The following is a 22,308-nucleotide window of genomic DNA, read 5'->3' on the forward strand; positions in this document are numbered from 1 at the left end:
TATATATATATATATATACACACACACATATAATTTAGGTATATATAATATAAAAAATAGGTGTATATATATAATTTAAATTCAATTAATTAACATGATGTATATTAGTTTCAGAGGTAGAGGTCAGTGATTCATCAGCCTTATATAATACCTGGGACTCGTTACATCATTTGCCCTCTTTCAAAGAACCAGCTCCTAGTTTTCGTTGATCTGTTGTACTATTCCTTTGGTTTCTATTTCATTGATTTCTGCTCTAATCTTTATTAATTCTCTTCTCCTGGTGGGTTTAGACTTTATTTGCTATTTTTTCTCCAGCTCCTTTAGGTGTAGGATTAGGTTGTGTATTTGAGACCTGTCTGGTCTCTTGAGAAAGGCTTGTACTGCTATATACTTTCCTCTTAGGACCACCTTGCTGCAATCCAAAGGTTTTGAACAGTTGTATTTTCATTTTCATCTGTTTCCCTGAATTTTTTAAATTCTTCTTTAATTTCCTGGTTGACCCATTCATTCTTTAGTAGGATGTTTTTTATCCTCCATGTATTTGAGATCTTTCAAAATTTCCTCTTGTGATTGACTTGCAGTTTCAAAGCACTGTTGTCCAGAAATATGCAGGGAATGATCCCAATCTTTTGGTACTGGTTGAGACCTGATTTGTGACCCAGGATGTGATCTATTCTGAAGAATGTTCCATGTGCACTCGAGAAGAATATGTATTCTTTTGTTTTAGGATGGAATGCTCTGAACATATCTGTGAAATCCATCTGGTCCAGTGTGCCATGCAAAGCCTTTGTTTCCTTGTTGATCTTCTGCTTAGATGAGCTGTCTATTGCAGTGGGGGGGGGGTGTTAAAGTCCTGTACTATTATTGTATTAGTATCAATGTGTTTCTTTAAATTTGTTATTAATTGGTTTATATAATTGGCTGCTCCCATGTTAGGGGCATAAATATTTACAATTGTTAGATCTTCTTGTTGGATAGACCCTTTAATTATGATAGAGCATCCTTCTTCATCTCTTATTACAGTCTTTGGTTTAAAATCTAATTTTCTGATATAAGAATTGCCACCCCAGCTTTCTTTTGATGTCCATTAGTGTGATAAATCATTTTCCACCCCCTCACTTTAAATCTGGAGATGTCTTTGGGTCTAAAATGAGTCTCTTGCAGACAGCATATCGATGGGTCTTTTATCCAAACTGATACCCTGTGTTTTTTGATTGGGGCATTTAGCCCATTTACATTCAGAGTAACTATTGAAAGATGTGAATTTAGTGCCATTGTTTTACCTGTAAAGTCTCTCTTTCTGTATATTTTCTCTGTTCCTTTCTGGTTTAAGTTACTTTTGGACTCTCTCTTTGCTTAAAGGATCCCCTTTAATATTTCTTTTAGGGGTTTAGTGATCACAAATTCCTTTAGTTTCTGTTTGTCCTGGAAGATTTTCTCTCTCCTATTTTGAATGACAGCCTTGCTGGATAAGTATTCTAGGCTGCCTATTTTTCTCATTTAGCACCCTGAATATATCATGCCAGTCCTTTCCGGCCTGCCAAGTATCTGTGGTTAGGCCAGCTGGCAGTCTAATGTTTCCACCCTTGTAGGTTATGGATCTCCTGTCCCCGGCTGGTTTCAGGATTTTTGTCTTTCTCTCTGAGATTTGCAGGTTTCACTATTATATGTCTTGGTGTTGACCTATTTTTATTGATTTTGAGGGGGGTTCTCTGTGCCTTCTGGACTTGAATGCCCATTTCCTTCCCCAGATTAGGGAAGTTCTCTGCTATAATATGCTCCAATATACCTCTCTGTCTCTCTCTCTTTCCTCTTCTTCTGGGATCCCATTTATTCTAATATTGTTTCACTTTATGGTATCACTTATCTCTTGAATCCTCCCCTCATGATTCAGTAGTTGTTTATCTCTTTTTCTCTCAGCTGCTTTATTCTCCATCATTTTGTCTTCCATATCACTAATTCTCTTTTCTGCCTCATTTATCCCAGGAGTTAGAGCCTACATTTTTTTATTGCATCTCATTAATAGCCTTTTTCATTTTGACTTGATTAGATTTTATTTCTTTTCTTTGTCCAGAAAGAGATTCTCTAGTGTCTTTATGCTTTTTTCAAACTCAGCTAGTATCTTTATAATTGTTACTCTAAACACCTATTCTGACATCTTACTTACATCCATACCGATTAGGTCTCTGGCAATCAGTACTGCCTCTTGTTCTCTTTTTTGAGGTAAGTTTAATGTCTTGTCATCCTGTCCAGAGAATAGATGGACAAGAGAACAAAATACTAAATGGCAACAATGACCCCAGAGAAATATACACTAAGCAAATCAGAAGAGACCCAAAAGCAAAAGAAAAAAAATAATAAAATTAAAGAAAAAAGAATATAATCTGGCAGGTCAACAGACTAGATCAATACACTGGATCCTGTGTGTATTTTGGTCTGTTTGTTAGAAAACTAGATCCTGAAACTGTAAAGAAAGAAAAACTTACATATGTACAAAAATAAAATTAAATAGAATGAAAAGATAGACTATAACTGTAAAAATGAAAATTAAAAGACAAAAAAAGAGAAATAAAAAAAAGAAGGAATATAAATAGACAGGTGTACAGAACAGAACAAAACACTATATCCTGAGTGTATTTTGGTTGGTTTGTTAGAAGAAACTGCATCCCAAAATTGTAAAGAAAGAAAAGCATATATATATGCATACAAAAATAAAATTAAATACAATGAAAAGATAGGATGTAACTGTGAAAATGAAAGTTAAAAATGATTTTAAAAAATAGTTGATAAATAAGAAATTGGTTGAAAATTGAAAGAGAAAACTCATTAAAATTGAAAGACTAAAGAATCGTGGGGGAAAGAAACATGAATCCTATGTACTATTTTCCCCTAGCAGGGCAGTTTTACAGTTCTCTCTGATTGGTAAACTTGGTCTCAGCTGGATGTTCTTGCTGATCTTCTGGGGCAGGGGCCTGTTTCATTGAATGAATAGAGTTTTACACTTTAATCAGATCTACACAACATAAGTCTGGAAGGCATAATTAGCATGCATAATGACAGATTAATGACCAACAGAACTGAACAGGTAAAATCAAATTGGCTGAAGTTAATATGATAAAATGTAATTAAGATGAATAAAAAATCCAGTATTTCAGTTCAGTAATCCAATAATCCCTAAACAGAAAGAGGGAAAGCTTATTGAACAGCAGTTCATGTGAAAAAAGCCTTCGATTTTTAATTGGTTGAGTGCTCACCATGACCACACGGTTGGCAGAAAAACAAATGCAATTCACTTTGCCCCCCGCAGGCAGGTAAAGCTTCGGAAGAATAGGTATAGCCTGGGTGGCTCAGTCCATTAAGCGTCTGCCTTGGGCTCAGGTCATGATCCTGGGGTCCTGGGATCGAACCCTGAGTCAGGCTCCCTGCTCAACGGGGAGTCTGCTTCTCCCTCTCCCTTTCCTTCTGCCCCTCCCCCCACTCATGCACTCTCTCTCTTTCTCTCTCTCTCTCAAATAAATAAAATCTTAAAAAAAATTTTTTTAAATAAATTTACCTCAAAACTCTGGACACCCAGGATGACTGGGTCATATGCCCATAATAGGGTTGATGAGAATGCGGTGATAAAGTCCACCAGGCACATGACCATGAAGAAACGCACCACAGCAGAATGGTCTGTGTGGCCCTTTTCTCTGAGGTGGTTCTTAGGAAGAGGCTGGTATTGTGAAGGTGCTAGGACTGCCTCTGATACCCAGACAAGAGAATCACCACCATGTATGTGCTTGCAAGAAGCATGATTCCTGCAGAGGAGGCATGTCTAAAGTGTGTCAGTATGAAGAACAGACTCCAGATGATGTAGTTTGTGGCGGAACTGAGAAGTATTTGTTGATATTCAGCAGGTTGGTCTTGGTCACATTCGAAGCATGGCGTACAGCATGAGGCTACTACGAAAGACACACTGGGGACCCACGAGGAGAAGAAATGGAAGACATAACTGGTGGATTTCTGTTTAAATTTGGCCAACCAGGAGATGCTGGGGCTAATGACCATGGCCTGGAGTATGTCCAAAAGCAGGTGCTGCAGATGGAGAGGTCCCTTAACATGTTGTTCATGTTGAAAAACACCTTACGTTTGAAGTCATTCCGACAATTCAGTGACTCAAAAGTTCTTGGTGAAGACACCAAGGACAGTATTGTGAAGGGCATCACTCTGTGGATGAGGGCCACGTAGCAGGTGATCAGGTAGGTGGCCTTAGGCCTGAGATCCAGAAGGAGTGGAAGAGAAGTAGAAAAGTTTTGGCTGAGTCCAATACCAGCTTGGAAAAAAAGGCATTTTTTTTGTCTATGGTAACATAAGTGGAAAGTGACTATCTTAATGGAAAAGAGGAAACATTCTGTATCTCAGGGGGAAAAAAATCAAGATTAACACTGCCATTATAATTTTAATTTTACCTATTTATTCTCAATTAACGCTACCTCATATAATTCTTACTACAGACTTGGCATGAGTCTAGTCACCATATAATTTCATATATTTCAAACACCAACACATCCATAATCATGCCTCTATAGGGTGCACATTATCTGTGCTCCTAGAGCACCTGGGGCTTTAGGAAGCGTGTCTTTACTTTCTGAATTCTTTATTGATTCATAACCCAGTATATTGTTGCACATATAAAAATAAATCATGGGTATTTGTGCAAATGAACTCAATAAATTTTACATTAATGGGAAAAGAATCAACACATTCCCTCCAACATTTTTTGGGGGAAAGTAATGTTCTGTTGAATCTATCCCACATCATGTTACTTTGATACATTTTCTTTTTGTCCATCCTCCACATTTATGTACCCTTGTAATTACTTAGGGCCCATCCCTCTAATGCAAGATAATCTCCCTATCATAAAGTTAGCTGATTATTAACCTTGAGTCCCTCCTCTCCTTAACTCCCTTTTATCATATTACCATCAAGGGTTTTTGGTTTGGAATGTGGACACCTTTTACTAACTGCATCTCCTAAAAATGATCCTGGCTCTCTCCTGGTTTAGTTTCCATACCAGAGACCCCTTATGTAAACTCTCTTCATTTCAGGGGAAAATCACAAATACCCTCAATTTTCAAGAGGACAAACAAACACGTTTAATTTTACATATGGACTCTTATATTGAGAAAATGAAAATATAGTAAAAAAATATAATATTTGACAAATAATAAATAATCCTGTGTACCATATATTTGAAATTTGTTCTTTTGTCCTCCAGATATACTTTTTTTTTTTAAACTGTTCTCTCCAGGCTGCAACTTTACTACATATAATTCTAGTAAGAGTATGTGAAATTATAGTTTTCAAAATAAATTAGTTTTTTTGACTGAATAAGTAACTGTACACAAACTTAATATATTATAAGGAAAATATAAATATAAATCATCCATTTTCAACAGGCTCAAGGAATAGCAATAATCAGGCATTGTGATTTGATATGATAATGGAGGTATACATAAATATACTTCATAGAAAATAAAATGCATAGGTAATAGAAATCCATTAATATTTTAGACTGCTTATTTTCCCTGGAGACATAATCACAAGTGCCAAAAACTTATATGTACAGTCATGGTAATAGCCGCTTCTGTAGCTTTGATTGACAAATGTTGATTTGTGGTCCTTAACTTAAATGCACATTTCAGTGAAAAAATATGAATAATACTTTTGAATAATTCCCCTTGCCCACCAAAAAACAACCTGGCCATCTTCCAACAGAAGGGAAATTGTGATCTCTCAGAAGAGACTTTAGGGTCTTATTATATGAAATTATACTGTAATCACTTTTCTTGAAAGGAGAGTGCACCATTGAATGAACTTACACACACACACACACACACACACACACACTATCATCAACACCACCAACACCCCACCATCACCAACACCCCACCATCACCACCAGCAATAAAAACTTCTAAAGGGGGATCTGTAGTTTGGACAATACATTTCTTGATCAGCATCCCTGAACTGCTAGAGCTCCCAGACTGCTGGGGGGAAAAATGCTCGGTATTTAGTGTGAAAGCCCTGGCTGGCTGTTACTTAGAGGAACATGTGTTTGCTTTAGGAACATGATTTCGGCTCCCTATGACTCAGTGGCTGTAACCACTGCTGACCCAACAGCCAGCCCCAACAGGTCTTTCCGCTGAGAGAGTGTCATGAGGGATTAGGCTGGGATGTTGGGACAAGGGTTATGGAAGGTTGGTATTTATAATCCGTGAAGATCATTGGTAAGGGCTAACGTGGTGACTGGCAATAACAGGAATTCAATCCTAAACCGAGTGGGGAAGAAGTATTTTGAAATAATCAGGCTTTTGTTTCTCCCATCTGCCTTTTCTCTAAGGCATCTAGATTAATGGATGAAATTTATAAGTTAATTTTCATTTTCCTGTACTTTTATTATCTTTATTCTCACAGCCTGGGCCCGAATAGGCGATTTGAAATTGATGAGAAAATGTATAAGGTGTCTTGTACCACGGTGGAGAAGGCAGCCTTTGCCAGAGCCCGCATGGGTTTGCACCCCGTCTTTGCCACTTGACTCAGTTAAGAGGCACTTCTCTAGGCACTGGGAATGTAGCGGTAAACAAAAAAGACAAAATCTCCGCCTTCAGGAACAATATTTAGTAGCTTTAGGACATTATTCTGTAACTCAGCTTCCTCCTCAACGGGAACTCTAAAGGAACCTACTTCTTCGGCATATTTTAAGCCTTAACTGAGTTAATATACACAAAATGCTTACTCCAGAGTTTAGCAGATAGAAAGCATTTCATAATTTTTAACTATTACATTTAAGACCTTTCTTCCCGGGGGTGGGAGTCGATGTTGTTAACTTGTATGTTTGTAAAGTGTACCTGGGTCTTCTTCTCAGGCTCTGCTTTTGGGGGAATCCAAACGGACATAGCCGTTCTTGGGTGGTGTGTGTTCCATGCGTCTTCTCCCGCTCAGTGGCTTGCATTTCACTTTTTAAATAGGATCTTTGAACGAAAAGAAGTTCTTAATTTTAATGTACACCAATTTCTCAATCTTATGCTAAATGTTTTTTGTGTCCTAGTTATGAAATTCTTCGCCACCCTAAAAACATGAAGATGTTCTTCTATATTTTCCTCCAAAATTTCATTTATTTTTGGAGTTACAGTCCACCTGGGATTGATTTTGTGTATGGTAAGAGGTAAAGGAAGTTCCTTCTTTTTCACATAGGGATGTCTAGTTGACTGTAGTAGGCAGAATGATGGCCTTGCAAAGATGTCCATGTCCTAATCACGGAGATTTCCATGGCAAAGGGGACTTTGCAGATGTGACTTTGAGATGGGGAGACTATCTTGGGTTTTCTGATCGGGACCCATTTAATCAAATGGGTCACTAAACCAGGAGAACTTTTCCGGGCTGTGGTCAGAGAGAGATGTGACTACGAACGAATTATCAGAGAAATGCAACATTGCTGGCTTTGGAAATGGAGGAAAAGGACCATGAGTCAATGTGGAACAATGAGTTGGGAACACTGGAAGCTTCTAGAACCTGAGCACAGCAAGGAAATGGATTTTCTCTTAGAGTCTCCAGAGAATAACACAGCCCTGCCAATACTTTGATTTCTCTCACTGAGACTCGTGTTGGATTTCTGACATAAAGAACCATAAAATAATAAAGTTATGTTGTTTTAAGATAAGTCTATGGTTATCTGTTATGACAGCTATACAAGATTAATGCATGGACCCAGCACTATTTATGGAAAAGACCATCTTTTACCCACTTTTCTGCAACTCTACTTTTGTCATAATTGTGTGTTCATCCAAGCATTGTCTGTTTCTGCATTTTTTATTTTGTGCCAGTGGGTTTTTTGTCCATTTTTGTGCAAGTACTACGCTCCTTTAGCTTATATTGCTTTTTGATACTTTAAAAATAATTTAATAATTCCTCTAAATAATTGTAGATTAACATGCAGTTGTAATAAATAACACAGAGAGATTCTATGTACTCTTTACCCAGTTCCTTTTAATGGTAACATCTTGCAGAGCAATAGTATAATATTACAATCAGGATTTTACATTACAATCCACCAATCTTACTCAGATTCCCCAGTTTTACTTGTGCCATGTGTATTAGTTCCTTTTTTTTGGATTAGTTTTATACAATTTTATCTCATCTGTAGTTCCTGTATCTACCACCATACTCAAAATACAGAACAGTTGCATCACCACAAAAATTCCTCCTGTTGCCCTTTTATAAGCAAAACTTTTTCCCTTCTATCCTCTTCCTGGTCACTACCCCTAACTTACAGTGAGCCCTAACATTTCCTATTTCTAAAATTTTTATTTTTAAAAATTTTATATAAATCAAGTAAGTCATATAGTAATGAATCTTCAGGGATTGGCTTTTCTCACTCGGCATAATTCCTTGGCGATTCATCCAAGTTGTTTCATATATAAGTACTGTAGTCCATTCTTTTTGGTTGCTGGGTAGTATTCCATAGTATAGACATGTCACATTTTGTTTAACATTCACACACTGTTTCAGTTTTTGATCATCATGAATAAAACTGCTATGAACATGTATGTATAGATTTTTGTGCGAATGTAAGTTTTCATTTCTCTGGGATAAATGTCCATGAGCACAATTGCTGGATCATCTGGGGCCTTTGTGTCTAGTTTTATAAGAAAGTGCCAAACTATTTCTCAGTGTGGCAGTACCAAAGAGGTTGTTTTTTTTTTAAATCAGAAATAAATGTTAAAGTTTACCAATGCCTTTATCTTCACCTGTTTAGATGATTTTATGATTTTTCTCCTTTATTCTGTTACTGTGGTGAATTACGTTGCTTAATCTTTGAATTTAAAGGAACCTTACATTCTCAGCTAAATGTAACTTGTTCAGGATGGATTATCCCCCTTTTTTTTTTTAAGATTCTATTTATTTATTTGGGGGGGGGGGGAGAAATAGCACAAGTTGGGGGGAGGGGCAGAGGGAGAGAGAGAAGCAGACTCCCTGTTGAGCATGGAGCCTGATGCGTGACTCAATCCCAGGACCCTGGGATTATGACCTGAGCCAAAGTCAGACACGTAACTGACTGAGTCACCCAGGCACCCCAGGATGGATTATTCTTACTACGTATTTTTGGATTTTGTTAATGTTTTGCTCTGAATTTTTGCCTCTGTGTTGATTAGTGTAGTTGTCTTGAAATTTTCCTTTCTCATGACATCCTTGCTGGGTTTTGGTATCAGGGTTATGCTGCCTCACAGAATGAGTTAGGAAATATTTCTACTTTTTGAAATATTATATGAATGAATTTGTGTGAGATCAGTGTTACTTCTTCTTAACTATTTGGTAATATTCACTGCTGAAGTCTACTGGGCCTGGAATATTTTGTGGAAAGGTTTTAAATTTTGGATTAAGTAATTAGAGATTTATTCTTATTTTTTATTCTTTTGTCATATTTGGAAAGTTGTATTGATTTTGATGTCAATTCCATATAAATGTTCAAATCCATTGGCATAAAAGTGTTCAGAATTGTATAGAACTCTATCTTTATTTTTATTTATTTTTATTTTTTTTAAAGATTTTATTTATTTATTTGACAGAGAGAGAGACAGCCAGCGAGAGAGGGAACACAAGCAGGGGGAGTGGGAGAGGAAGAAGCAGGCTCCCAGCGGACAAGCCCAATCCGGGGCTCGATCCCAGCACTCTGGGATCACGCCCTGAGCTGAAGGCAGACGCTTAACGACTGAGCCACCCAGGCACCCCTAGAACCCTATCTTTATTGTCTGTTTAGTTTGTCTGTTTTTGATTCCCTTTATTATCTCTGTACTCTCTCCTATTTTTTCTTTATCAGTCTCACCAGGGATTCATTTTTTTCAAGGAAACAACTTCGGGTTTGTAAATTTGTTTTTTCTGTTTCATCATTCTGTGCATGATCATTATGATTTCCTTCTTTCTGCTTTCTTTAGGATTAACTTGCTTTTTTTTTTTTTCACTTTTAGACAAGAATGCTTAGCTAGTTCATTTTCTGCCTGTTTTCTTTTCTCATATTTGTATCCAAGGCTATAAAGTCCACTCTAAGCACCCCTTCGAGTGCATCCCACAGATTTGGTTATACCATATTTTCATGTTCTTTCAATTCAAACTATTCCTGACTGCTATCGTATTTAATCCTCGACCGATGGGTTATTTAAAAATGAATTACATGGGGCGCCTGGGTGGCTCAGTTGGTTGAGCATCCAACTCTTGGTTTCGGCTCACGTCATGATCTTAGGGTTGTGAGATCGAGGCCCATGTCTGGCTCCGTGCTCAGCAGGGGATCTGCTGGATATTCTCTCCCTCTTCTTCTCCCTCTGCCCCTCTCCCTGCTCTCTCTCTTTCTCTAAAATAAGTAAATAAATCTTTAAAAAAGTATTAAACCACGAATTACATGCCTTCCAAATCCGTGATGAGTTTCTAGTCATGGCTTATGATTCATGTCCAGCCCAGTTGCATTTGGGCTGCATTTTCTGTACGATACCAATCATTTGTAAGCTTGTGGAGACTTGCCTTTACGACCCAGGATAAGATCAACTCCTGTAAATAATAACTGTTCACTTGCTTTTCTGTTGTTAAATTCCATGTTTTGTATGTGTGAGTTAAGTCATGTTTATTAGCTGTATCGTTTAAATATTTTTTAACTTTACTAAGTTTTATGCTTGTTCTATCCGTAACCAGGAGAAGTGTATCAACAGCTCCCTCTCTATATATATACATTATTTTCACTTGAGGGTCTGTTATTTCTGTTTTATAAAATGTGATGCTTTGTAAGTGCATACTGCTATATCTTCGTGGTAAACTGGCTGTGTCATCATTATGAAGTATCCCTTTTGAACCCTAGTTATACTTTTTGTCTTAAAATCATTTTGTTGATATCAATTTAGCTACATAAGTGTTTGTATGTTATGATTTTGTCCATCTTTTAACTTTTTAAAAAAGATTTTATTTATTTATTTGAGAAAGAGATAGCACAGAGGGAGAGGGAGAAGCAGACTCCCCGCTGAGCAGAGAGCCCAACTCGGGGCTTGATCCCAGGACCCTGAGATCATAACCTGAGCCGAAGGCAGATGCTTAACCAACTGAGCCACCCAGGCACCACCATCTTTTACCTTTTCTCTATGTTTCTAATTAAGATCTACCTACTATTGGAAGCCTATAGTTGTTGTGTTTTATTTTTAAAATCCAGTCTGAGGAGCAGCTGGTTGGCTCAGTTGGTACAGCATGTGACTCTTGACCTTGAGGTCATGAGTTCAGGCTCCACATTTGGTGTGAAGCCTACTTAAAATTAAAAAAAAAAATCTGGTCTGAAAATTATTTTTTTCTTCGGGGCATTTATATTTGCTGTGAGTACCAATATACTTGAGTTTAAATCTACTATATTAATATTCAGTTTTTATATGTCATGCCTGTTTCTTTTCTCTTTTCTGCCTTCTTTTGGATTGATTTCATTACTCTTACTGCTCCATTTAATGTTCTATTAGTTAAGGTATACCCAAGTTTCTAACCTGTAGAAAGTGGGATATAATAAATGGTGCTGTTTTAAGCCATTAAATTTGTGCTAATTTATTATATAGCAATAGAAAAGAATGCATTCTCCTTCATACCTGAAGGGTATTTTGCTGGATGAAGAATTTTAGATTGGCAATATTTATTTTTCAGAACTCTGTAAATCATTCGAGTGTGTCTTGGATGCCATTATTTATATTACTAAGTCAGCCTCCAGTTGAATAATCGCTCTTGTGAAGATAATCTCAATAATTCTTGTTCTTTTTAAAGATTTTCTCTTTCATTTTCATCAATTTACCTTGATGTACCTAGATTTTTTTTTCCTTAATCCTACAGAGAGCTCATAGGAGTTTTCAATTCTTCTTAAGTGGATTTACAGTTATCTGAGGAGTGTCTAGAACTACTAGCAAGGCAAGTTCACTTTGATATAGTATCAGGGAGTAAGATATCATACGACTAGGCTAAATCTTGATCTCTATACTCTTACCATTTAGCCTTTGGGGTATTTATTATGACCCCCCCATTCCCCACCTCCCTTCCTTGATTAGCCCTATTATCCATTTTTTGTCCTCCATCCAGATGAGGGTATTAAAATCTCTGCCCAACTTTTTATTCATCTCTTCCATAGTTGGTGTATACCCTTAGGACAAAAGTGACCAAACTGGTAGTTTCATCTGTACTGTTCCACCCTTGTTCTTTTCCTTCCTTTCCTCAATCTTGGCCCTAATGAGCTTCACTGCCTTGTTAGCTCTCCAATACCTACAAGTAGAATTTTTTGAAAAAAGTTTGTCTAAATTTTCTGGGACAACTCGTCAAAATTATTCTGTCTGCCATTACCAGAAGTTGAAAATTCTTTATGGATTTTAAGGAACATAAACCACTGCAGCTGTCTTTCAACTTACTGTGGTCCCTATTGTAGGCTACTGTTTTTAAATCAGTTCCTAGCAAGTGTGTTAGATCCTTAGATGTTTTAATGAACATTTAATCAATGTTAACCTAATTTAAAGAAGAATTCATTGGTCACTTACAATATGTGTCATCTAGGTGAGGTCTTTTTGGAAATAAGAGAATCTAAAACTAATTTCATGCTATTAGGTGTGTAAGAAACAGGAAACAAACAAAAAAAAGTTCAATACAATGAGGTATTACATCACCCCGTTAGGATATGTATAATAAAAGTGTCCTTCATAAGAACAATAGTAAGAATGAAGTGAGTTCATTTACTCTTGGACCGAAATTAGCAAGTTCATCTCATCGTTCGCAGAGTAACAATGGGAAGAATAGGAACTGATGAGCTTGTAGAGAGTGTTTTGGGAAACTCCATGTTGATTCATATGAATAATATTGTCATAAATATGATGATCATATACTCTGAACCTCAAATTTGAACACATTATCTGATAATGTAGAGTGTATTATGAGATTGCTCTGGAAAATCCAGGGACTGTAGTCACAGTAAACATGAGCATTATGACACCCTAAATCAGGATCCTGCTAAACACCAGGTGTGCTGGTACTTCTCCCACCTGTACCCATGGCTGGTATTAAGGCAATTGCGACATTCTTCACTGCTGAGTGTGATATGGCCACACGACCAGTTAGCTGGAGTTGGCCTTAATCAACAAGAAACCTCTATCATCTGGTTTACAGGTAGTCTTCGTGACCTCTTGATCAGTTGGCACCATATAGAAATGATTAAGCCAGTTGGCCAGTGGGGCAAAAAGTTTATTTGAAATATGACAAGTATGTGTACAGATTGCTCAAACCTACCCTTTGCTACTCATTTTTTTTTTTTTTTTTTTGGATTCACGTGGAAGCAAGCTAGTCACATGGAAGACACTTAAACTGAATCTTTAGTGAACCTAAAGGTCTGAATGGTTTTCATCTCTTCTTCCATTTGGCTAGGGTTCTCATCCCCAAAGAGCTTGTTGTCTAGTAAGAGGGGAAAAAATTATAAACAGCTAACTATGGCGCACGGTGGAATGTGAACAAATTCTGTGAGAAAGACTAAGGTGTTCACAGAAAGGAGCATTGCCCTTCAAGATGAATACATACACCCATCTTGCAGTTTGTTTTCTATTTTTCTCATCTGTTTCTGTTTCTCTGTTCCTCCTTGAATTAATAAAAAAAATTTAGTATTCTATCTTAATTTCTCTACTCTATTGCTGCTGTACCTCTTTGGTTTTTTAACTGGTATTCTAGTGATTACATTATTCATCCTTAAATCATCACAATCTATTTGGAGTTAATATAGTGATACTTCATGTAAAGTTAAGAACATTACAACAGCAGAATCCCGTATACTTCCTCCCTCATCCTTTGTGCTATTGTTGTCATATGTTCTATATACACATATGTTAAAAACTGATAGTTCAATGTTACTTTTGCTTTAAGCGGTTAGTTTCTTTTTTAAATTAAGAAATAAAAGTAGTCTTTGATAGTCTAATCATGATTAATTCTTGCAGGTTTTACTTATCTGAAATTGTTTTTATTTTATCCTCATTTTCGAGGAAGATTTTCATTGGATATAGACTTCTGGGTTGATAGATTTTTTTTCTTTTGGAACTTTAGTATATGATCTCATTGTCTTACGGTCTCCATTAGAAGTCAGCCATTTTTCAGATATTTTTATTTTGTATGAAATATGCCTTTTGTCTTTGGAGATTTTCTCTTTATTTGGTGCTCATTAGCTTGACTATAGTATTCCAAGTTGTGGTTTGCTTTGTATTTATCCTACTAAATATTTGCTGAGCTTCTTATATTTGTGAACTGATGTTTTTGACCAAATTTGGGCCATTATTTCCTCAAATTTTTTTTCTGCCAATTTCCTCCCTTCTCCCTCCCCCTTCTCTCCCTCTGACTACAAAGATATATAACTTTTTGATATTGTCTCACAAACTGAGCCTCACTGAGGCTCTGTTCAACCTTATTTAATTTTTTTCTCCATTGTTTACTTTCTATTGAATTTGAATTATCAATAGCTAATTTCTATTGATTTGTCTTCAAGTTAATAACTTTTTTTCTAAAATCTTCAGACAGTTGGTAAGCCTATCCATTGAATTTTTTCATTTCAGATATTGCACTTTCCAGTTCTAGCATTTCCACTTGAATAACATGGGTTAATTTCAGCTGGTCTGGATTGACCAAATGCTGATCTACAGAGACTTACCCTTGGTCAATGCTATAGAATTTATTATTTACAGATCCAAGATGTTCTTTAACCATCTAGAGGTGAAACAGTCAGGAGAAACAAACACCTCTGCTGTGAATGTCTAAGGGAAAGAATTCTAACAATTTTGTAACCAAAGCCAAACTATATTACTGGATATTGGTGTCTGACTCATTTTCTACTTTGATTCTTGACAAATGAGTTAACTTCCACATTAATGAAAGTTATCTATGTTAACTATGAAACTAATCATAGTTAGTCCAGAATGAAAAGAAAGGCAGAGGAGATGGGAAGAAATAAAAAATAAGAGAGCCCAGAATTAGAGTGGATTCTAAAAGAAAAGAGGGAAAGATACCTAAAGAAAAATTTAACCTCTTTCAAATTTTTATTACTTTGGTCTATTAGAGGGGCACCTGGGTGGCTCAGTTGGTTAAGCATCTGCCTTCAGCTCAGGTCATGATCCCAGGCTCCTGGGGTTGAGCCCCACATGGGGCTCACTGCTCAGCTGGGAGCCTGCTTCTCCCTCTCTCTCTGCCTCTCCCCCCCTGCTCATGCTCTCTCACTCTCTCTCTCAAATAAATAAATAAAATCTTAAAAAAAAATTTTTTTTGGTCGATTAGAAATCCATGCCAGAGAAGAAACTAACCATTTTCAAGTAATTGCTATCAGGCAATTGTGCTAAACAGCTAACATATCTTATTTCCTTTTATTCATATAAAAACACTGAGAAATCTTTCTTATTATCTGTACTTTATAGGTGAAGAACAGAGGTTCAGTGAGATAAATTAAGAATAGAAGTTGCTAAACCCAATAATGAACTGAATCAGGTGGGTACACACTTCCCGGACCAGGTAAATTTTGAGTTTGATCTTGAACATAGAAAAGAAAGTAAGAAAGGTTGTGTGGAGTGTTCCAATTGGGTAGGGGCCATCAAATGTGGGGCGACCCAGTTGGGTGGGGGCGGGTGGCCAGGGCAGTGAAAGAATTCATCCAAGGCAGAACAAAAGAGATAGAAGTTTATTGAATACACCCCTGCAAGGGAGTGGCGGGCAGGACAGCAAAGGAGAGACTGTGTGCCACAAGGCAGGGGGGAGAGGCCGCAGTTATAGGGCGGAGTGAAGGAGTATGGGGATGTATGGAATTTTCCCTTTTTTTCTGTAATCTTAAAAACTGTGCCTGGTTGTAACTGGTCGGTTAGAGTCTATGACTATTTTGAGGTGGGTTGCTTTATGAGCCCTGTTTGTATTCTGTTCAGTGGTCACTGTGGGCCCTTTGGCCTTGCTCTCGTTTCCATTGCTCAAGTCTGTTGCCTAAAAGCAGCCTCTACAGGTTGAAACTGGGTAATGTTTCTCCCATGAATTATCAGGAAATTGCCATGTTGTTTTCTGTCTAAACTACTGACCTTCACGGTGTCCGGCGGGAAATGCGCCTCTGTGTTTAACTGGTAATGACCTTTCATGGATGTTTGATAATGTCAGGGACGATGATGACTAATGGCTGGGAGGGCTGAAGGTCTCCACCTCAATGCAGGACTATAATTCAAAGCTTGCTTTGATTCTCTCTAGACAGAGAATCAGCTTTGCTACATTATACAAATTCCAGGCAGGAGACATCAAAGTTCCAAAGTTTGTATCCCTTCCTCTTGGAAATCCTTCTCCGGATCTAAGGTAAACCTTCTTCTCACCACTCACACATTCCAATCTGCCTTTCTTCTTGACTCACTGATCCAACTCCGAAGACACCATTAACCAAACTCCATTCTCTACCATGAATTTGTTTAGTACCTTCAGTTTTCTTTCTGTGCACTGCTGCCTTTGCACTCAAATAATTAGTACCTCTCTGGGGCTCATTTTTGTCCTCCATAAAATGGAAGAATTGATTTAATCATTATCTCTGCTTCTCTAGGTTCTAGGGATTCAAAGAATTAAGTCACACGAGAGGATGTGGGAAGTATGACAACCTGGAGAGGCATCGCCAACCAGAAATCTCCTTCAATAGAAGCAGCTCTGCTTTCTGCCCACATATTAATGGAACTTTTTCATAGGATTTCATTTCAAGGGATCTGATACTAAAACAAATTTGAAAACCATTAGATTGAGTTCCATCTCAAACAGTCTAAGATAATACCCTACCATTCTTCCATCTGAACAACTCTAACAGAGGAAGAGCTGTTTTATCTATTTACATTTTACATGTTTTCAGAGACTTAGAATCAGATAGGTTTCCAGGAGACTTCGAGACTAGATACAAAGCTTGGCCGAGTGCACAGGCAGGAACGGATCTTGCAGAGCAGCCCCCAGGGATAAATTCCTTTCTCCTGAAATCATCCAGTCACTCCTCAGGTATTAAAAGACGCAGGTGGCTATTTTCCCTGGCACTGCTGACCCTGCTGATTTGACAGTAGGCGAACAGTGTCCGTGAATTCCAGGCAGGGTCAAGGGGGAGACTGTGACCTTAGCTCTCCCATCCTCCCCTCCCCTCTCCTGCACTCCTGCGCCCACCCCCCCCCCCCCCGCAGCTCCTCCCATTCTGGCTGGGGATGAGTCAGAGCAGAAATTTCTTTCTCTTAGGTCGGTCATTTCAAAGTTGCCATGATTCCCGGAAATCTGCCCCACTGTCTACAGGATCACCAAGTGAGATGCGGAATTACCTCACTTCTCAGCTTCTGGTGCCGTGGAGAGCAGTCCAGTGTTTCCCTGGTGCCTGCGTAGCTCACATGAGTCCTACTTGCAGGATCTGCTGCCTCGAAACCCAGGGAGCGTGCCGACTGGGAACTGTGTATACTGCATAGAGTATGTAAATCATAGGGTGGAGTGGAGAGAGAGTGTTTTATTACAAACTTGACTGTATCCTGAGCTCCGGAGAAGAAAGGATTTATAAGGTTCAAATTGTTATTATTAGAGTCACTGATGTGAATAATCCTGATGCTTTCTGGAGACTCTCCCTTAGAATGAAAAGGAGCAGCGTTACAACTGCCTGAGCTCCTCTGTCCAACTGCCTCTGGCCTCACCCCTCACATTCCATCCCCCACTCTGCTTGCAGAGCGGATGTATCTCAAACGTAAATCTAATCATGCCACCCTTGGTCTCAGTGCCTTCAAAGGATTTCCACTGACTTCTGAATAAAGTACAAGTCCTTTAGCAGAACATGCAAAGACAGGTCTTGTTTGTTCCATTCATCCTGCACCTTTGGTTCTTGCCATTCCATTACCACTCAGCAGAGGGTCAGGACCTGAAGTCTTAGCCTGGCTGCAGAGTATCAGGAGAACATATATTTTTCTTTTAAGAGTAGTCATGTGTTCCTCAAATCTTCCCACAACAAAATCAATGAAAGTCTTTATTAAAAATTACACTCGTAAAAGTTGAAAATAGAGCTACCCTATGACCCAGCAATTGCAATACTAGGTATTTACCCCAAAGATACAGATGTAGTGAAAAGAAGGGGCACATGCACCCCAACGTTCATAACAGCAATGTCCAGAATAGCCAAACTGTGGAAAGAGCCCAGAAGTCCATCAACAGAGGAATGGATAAAGAAGATATGGTATATATGTACAATGGAATATTACTCAGCCATCAGAAAGGATGGTTACCCAACATTTGCATCAACACGGATGGAACTGGAGGAGATTACGCTAAGTGAAATAAGCCAAGTAGAGAAAGACAATTATCATATGGTTTCACTCATATGTTGAACATAAGGAATAGCAGGGAGATCATTAGGAGAAGGAAGGGAAAAATGAAGGGGGGGGGAGAACAGAGGGGGAGACGAACCATGAGAGACTCTAGACTCCAGGAAACAAACTGAGGGTTTCAGAAGGGAGGTGGGGGGGGATGGGGAACCGGGTGATGGCTATCAAGGAGGGCACATGTTGTGATGGGCTCTGGGTGTTATTCGCAACTGATGAATCGTTGAACACTACATCAAAAACTAATGATGTACTATATGTTGGCTAACTGAACATGATAAAAAAAAAAAGGAAGAAAATAATGCTTGTAATAATAGAGTGAATATTTATTGCCAGGCACTAGGTTGTATGTTCTAAGTTAACTCATTTAATCATTCATTATAATAACCCTAAAAGGTAAGTGCTCGCTTGCTTGCTTTCCTTCTTTCTTTCTTACCCTTTTTTTTTTAATTTATTTTTTTATTTTTATTTCTAACTTCATCTGATGGATGAGAAACAGCACAGAGGTGAAATAATTGTTCACTTTCACAACCGGCAAAGGCGGGTTTCAAATCCTGGCAGTCAGGCTCCACAAGCCATTCTCTTTACCATGCTTCCATACAGTCTCTCATTAAAAATGCAGATTCATGGTCCCCTCCATGGCCCAGAGGTATACATTTTAAACAAGATCCCAAGGTGATTCTTCTATGCACTGGTTTGAAAACCATTACAGTAAATTTTGTTCAAACAGAAAATAGTAGATGAGTGCCCTCTGGTGTATACACCTGAGCATTACACATTTGTTGGTGTTGAATCAGATCTTTTATCATTTTGTACAAAATAGCCGAATTTCATGATGTACAGATTTTAAGGGCTGTATTAGGATAAATTATTTCCATGTTGATGTCTTAACTTATGAATGCTACCTTAAACTGATTTTTGTCACAAAAGTATTCTATAAATATTGCCAGTAACAGTCTCTATCATCAGACCTCAACAGCTCCTGGGAATTCAGTTTAAATATTGGAAGGCTCCAATCCAACAAGCCCGTTTGTTAGGAATGAAGGTTCGTATCCTTAGCGCACAGTAGGTGATAACTGGGAAACACCACACCCACTCTCTGCAAGGGGCAGATTTTACTCATCCTATTTGCAGTGGCTTCATTACATCATTAATCGTCCTCAGTAGGTCCTACTCAGTTTATTATGTCAGAAGAGGATTAGACTCAGGTCCTTCTGCTTTCCTCTTGTCCTCTTTAAAAATAAGTTGGAAGGGAGGAGAGCCCATTCACTATTTAGTATGATGTGTAAAAATCCCCTGTTTACTATGTTAGTCTATTGCTTATTCCCAAACAGGAAGCCATCCGTGTATTTTTTAGGTTAGAGTTAAGTGTCTGTAACAAAAAGACCCTAAAATGTAATGGTTAAAACAAGATTGACTTTATCCTCTCTGAGACAACTGTCCAGAGATAGTAGTCTATACAGTGAAGCTCTGACACCCACACTCAACACACAGATTCCATTTCTCGGTTCAAAACGTCGGCTCCACTTCCTGCCCTTGCGTCTGTATCCCAGGCAGTGGAGAAGGGGCCAGGGAAGAGCATAACCATTCCTTCTAAGGACAAACCCAGAAGTGGCAGATGACAGCTTTACTCACAACCCACTGGCCAGAATTTGGTCATAAGCCCTAAGAGAGGATGGGAATATAGTCCTTAGTGAGGCAGCTACCTGGCCCGCGAAACCTGGAGTACCATCATTAAAGGAGGAGAGGGAACATGGATGGTTAGCAGTTGTCTCTACCACAAACCACTGCCTCTATTTGGATATTTTTTTTGTTATTCTCTAAGCAGCCAGTTCTTTACAGAAAATAGTCAAGAAAATAAGTCTCAAGTATTTCAAGAACGCCAGTTAATAAAATGACAGAATTTTTACAGAGATGCTGCAAGCTGAACCTTGTTTGCTTCGCCTTATGATTCCTTCATCGTAGAGATTTCTAAATTATAGATCTAGACGACTGGTTTCAAAGTAAATACAGGCAGTCCTTGTGCTGCGTGGTTTCAGTATGCACAAATTACAGTTAGTTACCATGGCTTAGTTAAAATATCACCAGCTCCCCCAACAACACAGTTCAAATTTCAGTAACCACATTATATAACTGTGGGTCATCGCACAAAGTACAAACTTTCTGCTAGCCCTTCAGTCCACAAATAACAACATAAATAACAGGTGCCCATAAGGTTCACTGACCAATCACATTATTTCTCTCTAAGTCTGTCCGTGATTGGTCACTGCATGCCTGTTACTCAGTCAAAGTGTGGAGCTATGTTGCTTCCTTGTCTCTCAGCAATAAGCCCACATGACATTTTACAAAAGTGGATAAAGGAAAAGGGTAATGGGCCAACAAAGATGAAAGTGTAGTGAAGAAACAAAACGTGGTAACACTGGAAGTGAAATTCCAATTGAATATACTTGAAATTATAGAGGAAAGAGCTGACTATGGAAATTTCATTACTGCCACATTTTGAAACAGATACAGGACCTGTATAAGTCAGGGTTCTCCAGAGAAACAGAGCCAATAGTGTGTGTGTGTGTGTGTGTGTGTGTGTAAAGAGAGATTTATTTTAAGGAATTGGCTCACATGATAATGGAAGCTGGCAAGTCCAAAATCTGCAGAATGAGCCAACAGACTGGAAACCCAGAGAAAAGCTGATGCTGTAGTTCAGGTTTTGACCAGATATGTGGGTACCACGGCCCAACAAAGTTGAGACAGAAAACTAAGCATCACGGGAACTTGGTGAAGGCAAACTTATTAATATAAATGAATAAAGTGGTTATGACAAGCCAGAAGTGACGGTGATAAAACAACAACTTCACGTGAAAGGAGCTCTTGGCAGGGCTGGGAGCCTGGCTGGCTCAGTCAGAGGAGCGTGTGACTCTTGATCTAGAAGTCAGAAGTTCAAGCCCCACGTTGGGTGCAGGAATCACTTAAATAAATAAAACTTAAAGCAACTCTTGGGATAATCCACAACATTGAAAGCACGAAGAATAAAATGTTGGAAGCTGATTTAAACTTAGAAAGAGCACGACAGTTCACCCAGGTAGAGAAAAGATACTCATGCCATGTCAGAAGTTACAGAATAAGAAGAGGGGTGCCCAGGTGGCTCAGTCAGTTAAGCTTCTGCCTTTGGCTCAGGTCATGATTCCAGGGTCCTGGGATGGAGTCCTGCTTTGTGCTCCCTACTCGGCGGGGAGCCTGCTTCTCCCTCTCTCTCTGCAGCTCCCCCTGCTTGTGCTCTCTTTCTGTGTCTCCCTCTGTCAAATAAATCAATAAAATCTTAAAAAAGAAAAAAAAGAAGTTACAGAATAAGAAGAGAAGGCCAGCACTTTTCAAACTATTCTTGATAAGTACAGAGAAATAAGACACTTTGATTCTGAATGTTTCTAAGCCTTAAAATCATAGTGCACTAAATATTAGTTTTGATATTTTTTCATTTATAACCTACAGTAACTGAGTTTTTAATGTTTTGACAAAAAGTTTTAAAGATCACAGAACAATCATCTTTTTTCCACATTGATTTTTAAGATTGATTCGTTTGGCTTCTGCTTGCACAGTGATTTTTTTTTAAGTGGGAGGAGGGGCAGAAGGAGAGGGAGAGAGAGAATCTTTTTTTTTTTAAATTTTATTTATTTATTTGACAAGAGAGAGACACAGCGAGAGAGGGAACACAAGCAGGGGGAGTGGGAGAGGAAGAAGCAGACTCCCAGCAGAGGAGCAGGATGTGGGGCTCGATCCCAGAATCCCAGGAATCACGCCCTGAGCCGAAAGCAGACGCTTAGTGACTGAGCCACCCAGGCGCCCCAGAGAGAGAGAATCTTAAGCAGGCTCCACATCCAGTGTGGAGCCCAAGGTGGGGCTCCAACTC

The 22,308-nt window shown here is 38.5% G+C and overlaps 1 protein-coding gene and 1 long non-coding RNA gene across 7 annotated transcripts in view; one reads left to right on the plus strand and one right to left on the minus strand.

The window, feature by feature from the left end:
- Positions 1 to 22,308, minus strand: part of LOC113250385 (soma ferritin-like) — a 35,909-nt gene that overhangs the window by 6,972 nt on the left and 6,629 nt on the right. Inside the window, exons 4-5 of one of the 6 annotated variants that reach the window (XR_007188729.2) lie at positions 17,370 to 21,719; positions 8,960 to 17,105 (exon numbers count right to left, since the gene is read on the minus strand). The exons of 4 other annotated variants lie outside the window; for them this stretch is intronic. The gene's annotated coding sequence lies outside the window, so the exon portion shown is untranslated. Of the gene's footprint in view, positions 1 to 8,959; positions 17,106 to 17,369; positions 21,720 to 22,308 lie in introns of those variants that run through there. One more of the 6 variants, XR_007188727.1, reaches the window with a different exon arrangement.
- On the plus strand, positions 81 to 8,961 carry LOC130542607 (uncharacterized). Its single transcript, XR_008957279.1, has 2 exons — positions 81 to 4,238; positions 7,091 to 8,961. It is a non-coding gene; the product is annotated as an uncharacterized LOC130542607 (long non-coding RNA).

The sequence above is a fragment of the Ursus arctos genome, unplaced genomic scaffold (genome assembly GCF_023065955.2).
Source record: "Ursus arctos isolate Adak ecotype North America unplaced genomic scaffold, UrsArc2.0 scaffold_4, whole genome shotgun sequence".
Lineage (NCBI taxonomy): Eukaryota > Metazoa > Chordata > Mammalia > Carnivora > Ursidae > Ursus > Ursus arctos.